At 41.3% G+C, this 12979-nt stretch overlaps 1 long non-coding RNA gene across 1 annotated transcript in view; it reads right to left on the bottom strand.

Moving 5' to 3' along the window:
* Positions 1 to 828: 828 nt before the first annotated feature.
* Positions 829 to 12979, bottom strand: part of LOC115947713 — a 13405-nt gene continuing 1254 nt past the window's right edge. The window contains exons 2-3 of the long non-coding RNA XR_004081567.1: positions 6761 to 6834; positions 829 to 1002 (exon numbers count right to left, since the gene is read on the bottom strand). This is a non-coding gene — a long non-coding RNA (uncharacterized LOC115947713). The remainder of the gene's footprint in view (positions 1003 to 6760; positions 6835 to 12979) is intronic.

Raw genomic sequence — 12979 nt, 5'->3', positions numbered from 1 at the left:
GACTGTATCCTCTCTCTGTCTCATTTCATGAAATGAATGCCCAGCAATGGCCTGGAGCTAAAGCAACATTAAAACTTTGTTTAGGCTACCCTAAAAAAGATAGTTTTTTATTAAACTTTAAAAAAAATAATAGTAGTAGTCAATGCTCGATAAATATTAAGGTAAAATCTCATTTTTATAATGTCTTATTATATAAGAGTTTCCAAAGAGTGGTTTTTAACATTTTGGAGTTGAGCTAATGTCTAACCCATGTCTAGTTTGTCAGATTTGCAAAATCTGTCAAAAATGCTGGATTTGATAGCTGGCTGTATGTATCGGTAAAGCTGGCTGCTGAGGAGAGGCCTGCCCTTGAGCAGTACTGGACGCTGGCACTGTTCATGTGTTTAGCAGTGACTAAGAACATCTGGCCTGAAATTCACCAATGTACTTGGGAAAGGAAGAGGGCTTGCTGATTGGTGAGAGCTTTTTAATGTCTGCTTTCTATGTTCCTGCTTTTAACAACAGGCTTGCAGGTTAAGGTAATTCAGAGAGCAGGACTTACTCCCTCCTATCACCTTTCATACTAAGATTTTTCTTACAAGATGTCAGTTTTGCTTCCAGTTAAATAGTTATGTCTTACCTAGATTATGAAAGAAACAGAGTTTGGATTAAAAGACTTGCAAGTGTTTGTGTTATGGGTTTTTTTCCTCTTCACATTTTATTTTAGGCTTTCAAAACGCAAATTCCCTGTTTAACAAGAAAACAAAAAGGAAAATTATTTTAATAAATGAAAGGCTATTGTGTATATATAGTGGAAATATGTTTTGCAAAAGAATTTCACTCTTCTAATTTTGAAGATGCAACTCTTTGTTTTTCTGTTGTTACAATCAAGCAGCTGAAAAGAAGCATCGGCTTTTGTGCTTCGTACAAATTCAGTTTCTTCCTGCAGGTGCTCTCCCTCTGATCGCAGTGTCAGCCTTCCGTTTGACAGCTCACTTGTTGCAAAGATGATTGGGATGACAGCTGCAGAGAGTTAAGAATACAAAGGAAAAAACTATCAGCAGGAGCTGATATAATCTTGGGTGATGAGAAATCCTACTGTAAGACATAGAGACATCTCACCAAATAGGCCTGTGCTAAGGAGAGGTGTGGGTTCATCTCCAAGCAGGTATAGCAGAGAATGCAAGAGCTAAATTGTTTGCATTCTTACTGTGCTGTAGTAGTTGACAAATTTAGTATAAAGTTGTTCCTAATAATATAAAATTGAAAATATCAGTGCCATGCAAAAAAAAAAAAAAAAAAAAAAAGTGGATTCAGACAGTATAAGATCTTTGCCAAGCTTATTCTACAGCAGTGATTAACCTTCCTTGAGAGAAGGGAGCTATTGTTGTTTCTCCCCTGCTCCAGTGATGCTGGGCTTGCTGAAGGAGGGTTTGTGTTCCTGAAGGCTGCTCTGCTTTTTTTTCAGCTGTATCAGCTGGTCCAATGAAAACATCTCACCTCTCCCTGTAGGGCTTGTCTCACTGAAGCTGCTGTTTCTGCTTACATCCAGCTGACGTGGATCGTTCTCCTGTCTTCCTTCTGTGTGTAAAACGACCTAAAAGGTCTAATGGACCTAATGATTCTGCTCTGTGATTCTGTGGCCCTGGGGAGTGGAACATACTCCACTGCCTTGTGTAGCTGCAGTGTAGTGCCTTGTGTAGTGCCCAGTCAGCAGCAGAGAATCCAGCCCAAAGGGTTATAGTTACAATCTACAGTACAGGGACTAAAGAAGGGAGAAATGTGATCCCTTTTCATTGTTTTAGTTGCCACACAGTTTCTAATATTTTCCAGTTTTAATCTTTGTCATTTCCCTTTAATAGGTGCATAATAATTAAGCTGCCTTTACTGTTCCAGTCTGTCCTTTCTGTATAGTTATGATACAGTTTATGGAACTCTGGAATTGAGACAGAAATTGTATCATTGCTGACATAAATACATTGACCTCCCCCACTGTTCTGATTTTTTTACACAGGGGCCCTTGTCTGCCTTCCAATCCAGAAAAGCTTATTTGCCTAAAATACAGGAGGAGTCAGGTTAACCTGAATTAAGAGGTAATTAGTCAGCTCAGGAGTTGCACGTGCCTTCCCAGCTGCACTTGCTCAGTATCAAATGGGCACAATGTGCTGCCTTTATAATGGATAGGCAGGAACAGACATAGGCAGATTAAACATAATGTAATTAAAGTAAATTACATATTTAGAAGCAAGAAGGGGGAACAATCCAAAGGCTGCTTGGAGGATTGGCATTGCAAAGATGTTTTCTGATCTGTGGCTTCACTGGAACATGAATACAAGCCATTCATTTGAAGGCATGTGGTTATATTCAAGGAGTTCCAAGAAGTCCAGCACGGTTGTGTGGGTAACACAGACATGCAGGCTAAGAAGTGTGTCTGTAGAAAAGAGCAGGATTATTTTTAGAACCATAGATGGCTGTGTCTCATCCAGGAAGTGCAGGGAGGAGATCTCTGGTTGAAGCAGAGCATAAGAATGTAATTTTTAATTACCTTGGCACAAAAACGTGTTGTGTTTTACTTTCTTACTAAGCAAAGACTGAGAAGCAAACTCATTTAAAGGAGCTGTGTTCTGAAGTACATGGAATAATCATAGATACTGAGATCATAGAATAGAGGTGGTTGTGATTAAAGGAAAAAAAAGTGAGACAATGGATTAAGAAACAAGTGAGTAAACAGCACATACACATCTAAGCAGGTTTTTAAATATAAGGTCTAAGTTTAGATGCTTAACTCCACAATTAGGCAGCTCAATAACAGGGCCAGAGTTGCCAGTGTGAACTTCTTCCCTTTCAAGAGAACTTGATAGAGAATGGCATTCGCTCAGCACTTCCAGAAAGGAAGCTGCATAATTGCCAAGTTTGACATTTTTTTTTGTCTCCAACTAATTTGGTATCCTACTCAACCAAGAAACTAAGTCCTTGTTCTGTTTCCTTACTCTGCCCACAATGTTTTTAATCCTCCTTACTCTCTGGGGAGAAGAAACTGTTTGTGCACTTTATTTTCTAACTAGAGTGACTGAATGGGTCTTGTTTTACAATACCCCCAAGTTGTGTATTAAAACTTGGATTAAGATCTTCTTAATCAAGCTTCTGTCTTTGAGCTGAATGGAAAAAATCTCTCCAGCTCCTATTATGCAGCATCAACTGTTATGAAATACATGCTTCTCTCCAGAGAGTCCAAAGCAATATTAAGGTCTGGCATCCAAAGTGGTTTACTTGTTAAGTGCATTTCTTGTGGTGGTTAGTCAGAAATTCGTTTCCTATTTGTTAATCCAGTTGAGAGAAGAAACTGACAGTGGTGATCATACGCCCTCCAGGAAATTATGATACATTTCTGAAAACACACAGTCTTGCTTTTCTAACTCTTAAGGTGGTCCTTCTGATCAGGATTAACAATGTGCCAATGTTTTTCAGCTGGTATCATTCCCCAGAGATGCTGTAGATTTTTTTTTCTCAAACAAAGCCTAAGCAAAACTTTTCCACAAAGCATTTTCCTGTTCATTAATAACTTTTTCTCTATTGAGATAGACATGTAAACCTTCATTCTATACCCCTGAACCTACAGTCTCAAAGGGTTCCAGCTGACAGCAGTGTGAATGGACACATGGGAGGTTGGCACTGAGCTGGGGTTGCTGAGCACCTGCACCAAGTTAGTTTTACAGAAACAGATGCAAGTTTACAGAACCATACCATCCAGTATTTGGATGTCATTCAAACCTCATTTTGGATGCTGAAGACAGAAATGTAAATTCAGAAACTTTGAGAAATTAGCAGATGTAGTTGAAGACACGCTCCTAGCACACATTATATGAGATGGCAGCATCAGTGGAACATCATGTTCCTGCTTAAAGGCATGTGTCTCCTCTGGACCCAGCTTGGGCTTTTGCTTCTGCCCTTGATCTGTTTGAATTGGGAAGATTATATGGCCCTCTGCTAGACAGAATAGCTACGACTGGCTGTAGAGCCTTCCTGCGCGGGCAGGCAGTTTCCGTGCCGGGAGAAGGGGGAAGGGTGACACCACATGGCTAGAAACAGGATCGAGGGAAGCGGGGCGAGATGCGCCTCGTTCCATAGTCCGGATGTAACGTCCAGACTCAGAAGACAGGTTTTGAAGGAGGAAGTGTTGCACACAAACGAAATGGTGAGAAAACACTCTTTTGCATGTACAGCTACCAGCTTCTCAGACGGAAGCCTTCAAAGAGGTTCTTAAGCACTCAACATATTTATGAGCCTTTAAGTGGTCTTGAAGTCTGGGAGACTGGCTCTGCTCTGAGCCTCAGTAGTTTGCTTCCAGGCTCTGCAGCCTCCTGTGGACTGGCAGTTCTCTATTCCCCTTGTCCCCCGTATAAAGGGAGGATCTTTGGAATGAAAATTGGGTGTTGATCCTGTTTTTCAGTGTGCTTTAGTTAGCTGAACCAATCTGTGCTACATCATCTATTTCTGCTTCTTTGATAGCCTATAGTAATTCACTGGGTGTTACACAAATCACAGATTACTGGGATCACAGATCACTTATAAAGGCTGATTAATTTTCTAATCCGTTACTTGCCCCTAAGCAAGCCAGGATCTAAATGCCTTCAAGTTAAGTATTCTTGGCATTTTCATTGAGTGTAAAAGTACAGCAAGCAAGTCCCCTCATCTTCGGAGCTTCCTTTTAAAAATTAACATAAGTCAAGTTATGCAAAGATGTCTGAGGAAATTATTTTATGACGTGATGTCCTTATTGTCTAATGAGATTTAAAATTGGGGTGCTAGGAAAGACTAAGATGAAGAAAAACTTACTTTGCTGCAAAAGTGGTTTGGCAGGATTGGATTGTAGTAGAAGCCAGAGACACTAGGATCTAAAGAGGGATTGTTTGCATTGGAAACTGGAACCAGAATCTAGTAAAAATGGAGAGCTGATATGCATATATAAAACATAGATAAAACCATACAGTTTTCTTAGTTTTAGCCCAGTCATCATTTTAGTGTTGCATAAAATAATTTTATGGCTGCATGAACCAAAAGGACTCAGTCTGTGTGCAAAAGTTGCCAGTGGTGTGTACACAGTACTGCTCCCAGGCTACTTCAGGCTTCTGTTTTTCCAGAGCCGATTGTCCTTTTCCTGTCTGTGTCAGCAAAGAGGAATGTGTGCCCATGCCGTGGTCTCCCTTGGATACAATCCTTAGGGTATCAGTTTAACATGCCAAAGTGAGAACTGAGATGTGTGTAGTGATCCTGTCACCGAGACTGCAGGAAAAGCAGAAACTCTCCAACATCTCTGCACTGTTAGAGAATCAAGGCAGTACTTTATTCTGGCCAGGATGTCATTTCAGCCAGGATGTGCAATAGAAATTATTTCATCCCACATACTTGGGTTGTGCAGTGAAAATCATTCCATCACAAATGGTTTTTCACCACACATTTCACATATTTATACAGACTAATCCCAAAGAAATTCATGTTCATTGGTCTTAAATTACACAAGTTTTAGTACTCTGTTTCCTGTTACTTATTAATCCCTTTGCCTTCGATTCTAATTTGGTCCTCATTCTTCTTAGCCATCTTTTCCCTGACCAGGTGTCTCCTATCTCCGCACCGGGGCGGGCCATGTTCGTTAATGTTCACTTGTCTCCCGTGTATCTTCTGGCTACTCCCAGTCTGTAGATGTTAAACTCATCAGACCCGCCCGGTGAACAGCGTCTCTTGAAGAGAAACTCCAACTCCCCTCCCCCTGGGCAAAGGCGAACTGACTGAAGTTACATTAAAAATGTTAAAGTTGTATCATTTCCAACAATCTCTCTAACATAAATTGTGTTGCTAAGGCAGTAACTTTTGCCACAAAGTCCCAACAACAGCAGAAGGGACGTCTTGTATTTTTACATCAGCTTTCACAGAAAAGAACACTTTCAGTTTGAAGTACAGAGCAAATGAGTTATAAAACACAACGGCCGGCAAATTACCATCAGAAGTGCCTTCTTTGGTAGTGTCAACACAACTCACCTTGCAAATGTTTCGGCTCCTTTGCAACACAGGAAAAGCTGGCTTTGGGGAGCTAAAGTAATTATCAGTGATATAACATGTGCTCTTTGCTTCTCCCTCAGTAACACCTGAGGGAAACTTCTGGGAATATGGTCACAGTTCTAACTGGTTTATCAACCCAGGTGACTGATACAGGAGATAACATTCAAGGTATGGTTAGATGATAAGCAAAAGACCACTGAGGCTCCCTGCCTTCAGAGGGAGTTATTTCCCATTTCCATCTCCATTTCTCTGCTTCCAGCTGTGTGTCCCTGCTGCTTTCTTTATGATGTCTTATGTGTTCTTGATAAAGCAAGCTGACATACTAGCAGCAAATACAAGTAAATATCCTGCTGTTGAATCAGATAAATCTGTGGTCAAAGGAGCCAAATCCAGTTCAAAGAAATACTTGGCTAGGAATGCACAGCTCCTGGCAAGGCCATTGTTTCAACGGGGCATTAGATGAGCTTGGGGCATTCTTTCGGTGAGGTATTTGATGGGCTCAGCTGCATCACCAAACAGTACAAGGAGGCTGAGGCAATCCAATACCACGCTTCTTCCATCAGTTCTCCCCATCAGTTTGCAGCCTTAAGTGAGGAGACAAGGAGGAGAATGGAACACCTCTGGCAGTGGTGTGCCCTGAAATCAGCCAAGCATAATGTAATCTTCCTCCTCCTAGTAATGCTGATAATATAGCTGAAGCAGATCCCACCTATTCCCTGCCTACCTGTCTGCTGCCATTCCAGTGATGTCCTGGGCCAGATGCTGTGTAGCTGCTTGGGACTGCCTCAGGGCACTTATCTGCAGAAAAAAAAATTGCATTATTTATCAGGTGTGCTAGGTCACTTTATCCACTTTATGCCACAGGTGCACAAATAACAGAATGGGCAGCAAGAGGATGGAAGAAATGGCTGGGAACAGATGTCTCTGAAGTAGCAGGCCACCAACCCCTTTACAAAGGGATGCATGCTGAGTCTTCATCATCTTGCCATTAAACACAACCATTTCAGTGCGGCTGTGCAGCTAAGTAAGCCCCACAACTGCTGTATTTCTTGAGCAGAGCAGATTATGTGGCTGATTAAGGATCAGAGAGATGGTAAGACAGGCCCAAGTCAAAGATTCCCTGCAGCTCTACATATACACCATCCAATAAGAAAGAGGAAATTAGATATTGTGATATCCTCTGCATTGAATGAGTTGAAGATCAGGATTGGCAATTACCTGCCAAAAAGGGTAGTCTGTATTCCAACAGACTCTCTTCAAAAGATATGGGGGAAAGTAAGTGTTTTTGAAATATTTTGAAAATTGAGAAAAAATATTTTGAAAAGTTGAGAGTCTTTTTGAAACTGTATTTTGGCATGAAAACCAGATCTGTGCTCTCAGATGTCTCACTGCAGTGCATTGCAGGGTATGTTTGTGTGAGGCTTGTTTTGCTTATGTGAGCAAACTGTAGCCTGTCCTCTGACAGCAAAGGCATGAGGCAGTAATACCTTTCAGTCCCACAACAGTGGATTTGGGATTTTCCCTTGTGAGTAGCACTACATGGTATGTTTCTCTCTAGGTGTCCTACCCTTTGGCCTTGGCTCATAGGTGAACAACATGTGGTTAAGATAAATAAGGTAGATCAGAAGTCAAAGCCCAGTGCCTGCATATCTCTCCCAATACACAAACAAATGCAGAAGAAATTGCCAAATTATTTTTAAACTACAAAGGTGATTTAAACTAAGATACTAGATAGATATTGTAAAACCAGCTGAATGAAGGCATTCCAAAAAGTCCTTGCACTTGCTTTTTGTGGAGACAAGAGATAACCAAGGTATTAATGCTTCAATGGAACCAAACAAAGCACAGAATAGTATTTTGCATGGCTTCATCACGTGCAGTCAGAGCTTAGTTTGTGTCCTACTTTTCCAGTGGCATCAATGGGTTTGTGCAACTTTTATGCATTAATTCCAAGACCCTTTTTTGGGTGCTGTAGATGGAAAAAAAAACTTTTCTGCACCAGGTGGCGCAACCACCAGCGGAACTCCCCTAACAAAGCTCCTGCCGAGGCCAGCGGGGCGGGGGCTCTGAGTCCCAAGGCTCCGAAACTGCAGTGATGGCTGTCAGACCAGCTAATGGAATCAGGACAGGTAGCAGAAAAACGAGTTTAGTGGCACACACAGCCTTCAAAAATTCATGTACCATTTGGCTTAATACTTCCTTTCTTCGAATATTGCCTTCCTGATAAAGACTGGATGTTATCCTGATCTGTACTGCCCACTGGTACTTAGAAAGAGATTTCAACTGGAAAGGCAGCTGGGGTGGGGGATTTCCCTTAACTTTGCTTTTTCATATTTATTTTAAAAACAATTCTGGTAAAAAACCCAAGTCATGGATTTGGACAAGAACTACCTGTTACTTATTCAAATGTCCCTAGTGCAGGTGGCCCCATCAGAGTCCTTCTTAGGCTAATGCATACCACAGATTAGAAACTGCCACCAGCTGGCTTTCAGGTGGAAGTTATGAGAAATTAAAATTCTACAATGAAAGAAGAAAAGCAGAGTGTGAAATATATGGATATTAAAACACTTTTTAAAAGGAGCAAACCCTCTTGCTATATGTTTCTTTATTGATCCAATCCTACAAACATTTTCACATATAACTACCAAAAATCAGGACACATAAGAGTAATTGCAGAATAGTTTGTGAGCTTTTTGTATGAAACTACTTTTTATATCTCTAGAGTGTGTATGTATGTATATACATATAAAATATACTGCGGAAATATTAACAAAATCTGAGAAGCAGAAATGACATGGAGGAGAAAATCAGAGGAGAACATGAAAAAAAAAACTGAAGACAGTGCAGGTCATCCTAACCAGTGTCTGGCACCTGAACTGCAGGATGCCAAAGTTCCCCTCCCTCAGTGTTTCTTACTGCAAATGTGGGAATGTAAAACACGTGTTAGAGCTTTTTCTTTGACCCAGGGGAAAAACATGACATTTTCCCTTGATTTCTGTGACTATCATGTTCCAGGGCCTTGGAATCCAGCTCAGAACAAGCAGGTAAACCATTATTTCTGTTGCAGTGGAACTGTGCTGCATCTCTGTGGGTCACAAAACTCCTCCCAGGGACACCCAGTTCTACACCAGTTCTCTGCTGAGTGCTGTGATGAGGTTACTATTCTCTTGCTCTACAGACAAATGTTTCTGTTTCTGTTTCAGTGTCATGATATGCTCCTTGCTTACATGCTGTTGTTTCATGTTTGTGTTTAAACAGGTACTAACTCACAGGCAGGCAACTGGGCACTGTAAAACACTTCTCTCACTTGGCAACAAGTTATTGCATGCCAGTTCCTGAGGTGCTGAGGTGACTTGTGATCAGGATCCACCTGAATCAAGAGAGGGCATATAGGCAAAAAAAAAAGATTAAGTAAACAATGTGGTTTCTCAGAAGGATGACTTAGCAAGATAAATCAGTTTATTTCAGGAAGTACATGCATCTATACCTCATTTGGGGGAATACTTAATCTCAAGGAAACTCTTCACAGCAAATCTACTTTCACAGCAGGCTTTGGAATATACACCCAAGGTTGATAACTTAGCCCTGTTTGTGAGGGCAACAAACTAGTGGAGGGAAACTACTCAAATTAGCATTGAGGGTTTCAGGTCAGGCTATACCCGATACTAATGCCTCTAGTAAATGCTCCAAACTACTTGTCCAGCTACTTGCACTGGTTTTTACCTGCATGTGCTACAACTGTATGCTAAAAGTGGTACTGAAGAAGCTGTGCTCTCAAACATAGAGAGCCAGCAGAAAGGTGACTTTGTAATTCATCAGTAAATCAACTATATTAGGAAAGGAAAAGGGCTGAGGTTTTGTCAGGAATGGATGGTTCATCCTGTGTCAAGTATAATCATACACCAGGCAGTAAGACTGCGTCAACCAAACATTAAATTGTGGAGCAGACCACAAGAAGATCTGCAAGGAAGGTTGTTATAGATCCTGTGATCCAAAGCAAAGCATATATTCTTTGTATAACAGGCAGCTAGAAAGCAAGAATGGAGCATGCAGAAGAGATGTGGGCAGGTGGGTCAGCAAGACTGGGACAATTCTGGGAGATAAATGATCAGGTACATAGAATGGGTCTCAGTTAACAAGCTGGTTGTGTAATAAAATCCCTTCTGGGTTTTGTTGTTAGAAACAAACAGTTCAACTAACAGCCAGACATTTAAAATAATTTTTTGTCTTTTCTTCCTCTAACCTCTAGACTGCAGCCTGACCTGAATAGTACTTCAGGCCTGACCTCATCATCACCTGTAGTTCTCTCCAGGCATAGCATTCCAAACAGACTGGATTTAGATTGCATGCTGTGTTTGCTCTCAGCTTCTCCTGGATCTAGATTGTCCCTGAATACATTTCAGTTTCAGAATGAAAGATACCTCAGTGTTTCACATGAGTTCTATTAGCCTGTGCACACCCCACACACCCTTCTGGGCCACTCCCTTGAACAGAAATGTTTTTTTGTGCTGGACTGAACAGCACATTTGAATGACAAATGAACACTGAATTAAAAGAAAAAATCTAAACTGAATTGGCATCATCCTAGTTTGATTACATAAGGCAGATGAGCATGATTATACTGGGGGTTTTCTGATCTAATTACATACAATCAAGTATTTCTAGGAAAGGAGAGATCACTGGATTAATTTTCACAGTTTAGCAAAGCAGGATTTGGACACAACCCAGTCACATACTTCACCCCTGTTTAAGAAGAAAAGCCTGTTTCTTCACTCATTGATGTGCTTAACAAAAACTATTTGACAGTAAAAGGAGTCTTTTCCTGAAATTTCTCGCTTTTAGTTCTTTAGAATTGTTCCATGAGCTTCTTTCAAAAGTGAAGACTAAACAGAAAACTTGAGTGGGAAAAAACACCCAACCCCCTCATATTGAGCAGAAGTTCAAAATAATTGGTTTGTATTTTGGCCAGCTGGCTTCCCTTCAGAAGGCATACGCTATTGTTTTGTTTAATTGTGCTTGTGGCTGACTGTGCTGCTACTAAATAGGAATCAGACTTGGGCAGACAGATTACCAAGGTCTCCCAGACAGATGAAGGAATAAATACACCAATTATACAAAAGTAGAAGAGCTGCTGTTTTCTGATGTGGGATTATTCCACGTCCAGGTGGTTTTGAAGCAGCTGTAGTTAACGTGCTGGAGAGCAGACACACCTGAAATGAGTGCCTGTGGGAGGGAGGTGAGAGCTCATGAACAGCTGCCAGAAAAATTTTTTTTTGAGACCCTCTTTTCCAGTACACCTGAAGGAATTTTACATTTTTCAAAATAGACATCTGAAGTTATGGAAATGTAGGAAACTGATGATCACCCACGTGGCACATGGTGTGATTCTCAGAGGTGTCCTGTGCAGGGCCAGGAGCTGGACTTTGATAATCCTTTTGGGTTCCCTTCCAAGTCAGAATATCCTGTGATTCTGTCATAAGGCACCGCAGCCCAGGGTGTGCCCCCAGGTGAAGGTGTAGAATGCCTGCCATGCCACCCAGCCTGCAGAGTAACTGGGGTTGTTGGGAAGGGCAGTGCAGCCCAGGGAAACTCAAACATGGTTCCAGCACACCAGGAAAACACAAACTGGACAGCAAGGAGAGTTTAGTGTTCCTTGTTAAACCCCTGCAACAGCAGTGTGTGTGGTTTTTGGGTTCCCACTGCTGCTTAGCCATGCTCTTGAGTCCTGCCTGTCTGTCCAAACCTGCTCCCAGGAAGGCTGCATCTGCTTTTCACTTAGTAGAACCTGAGTGTCATTTCTAGTATGAATTTCTGGTGGAGGTGCTGACAGACCTCTCCATTAGGATAGGTGTTAGATTGTGAAATATAATTTCTCTGAATCAAATACGCTATTACTGGCATGAGGATTTCTTATCACTGTGCTTTTTCTTACACAACAACCCTTTCAAGAAAGAAACAAAGTTCTTTCTTTTGTATTTGTACAGAATTGTACCGACCCACTGTCTGGCATGAGGGGTCACAGCTGCAGCAGGCAGCCCTGGCAGAAAGCCACATTAAGCAACACATGCTCCAGCTGCATTTCAACATCTTTCTTCCTTCGTCCCTTTATACCTTGAAGTGCCTGACAATGGCAGCACACAACGGATCCCAGCTTTATGTCACAGTCATAGAGATGCAGCCTAAGGCTTCAGAAAGGATACATCAGCACAGTGCAAAGCCCTGGAGGGTTGCTCTGAATTTATTTTATTTATTTTTTGTCTGGGGGCAGTTAATAGACAGTATGAGATTATTCTATCTGATTAGGAGCAAATGGCTTGGAGATGAGTCCTGACAAACCCTGGTCACCGATCAGCATCTGGCAAGGACCATATTGTGTATGTGCTGGATGCTGAACAGGCAGCTGCCAGGAAAGGGTAAGTAGGGCATGCTGGGGAGAAAAAAATTACAGTGAGGAACAAAAATCAGAAATTGAAGTGTTTTAATGGTCCATCCATTCACTTGAGTTGGACACTCCTGCAGCACTGGGGCCTGCCTTTCCTCTGGCACATGTGCCTATAGGTAGACCAGATCCATCTCAGTAAGTAATTAAGCTTGTAAGCATTAAACAGTAAAATGTCTACAGTTAGAATCTGATTTTTTTATTAAAAAGGGTTTCATACAATGTTAGCTAACCACAATGTAAAGTGAGTACCTCCAGTTAAGGCAGCTGGGCCTTAACTACTCCAGATATTTTCTGTACCATCATAAGTAAAGTACATAGGCGTAGTGACATCTCCTTTTCTTTTTACAACCCTCAAATAGTGGAGAAGTCAGGTCTTGTAACTACAGAAGCTTATTACTCATCCTTCAAGTAAAACTTTTAAAGTATACTTGTCCTGAATAATCAAGCACAAGAAAATAATTATGTATGTTGATCACATAGCAGCATAACTGTATTAGTGAC

This window comes from Geospiza fortis, unplaced genomic scaffold (genome assembly GCF_000277835.1).
Source record: "Geospiza fortis unplaced genomic scaffold, GeoFor_1.0 scaffold166, whole genome shotgun sequence".
Classification (NCBI taxonomy): Eukaryota; Metazoa; Chordata; class Aves; order Passeriformes; family Thraupidae; genus Geospiza; species Geospiza fortis.
Note: the sequence above shows the minus strand (reverse complement) of the source record. Positions and strands in the feature narration are given on the sequence as shown.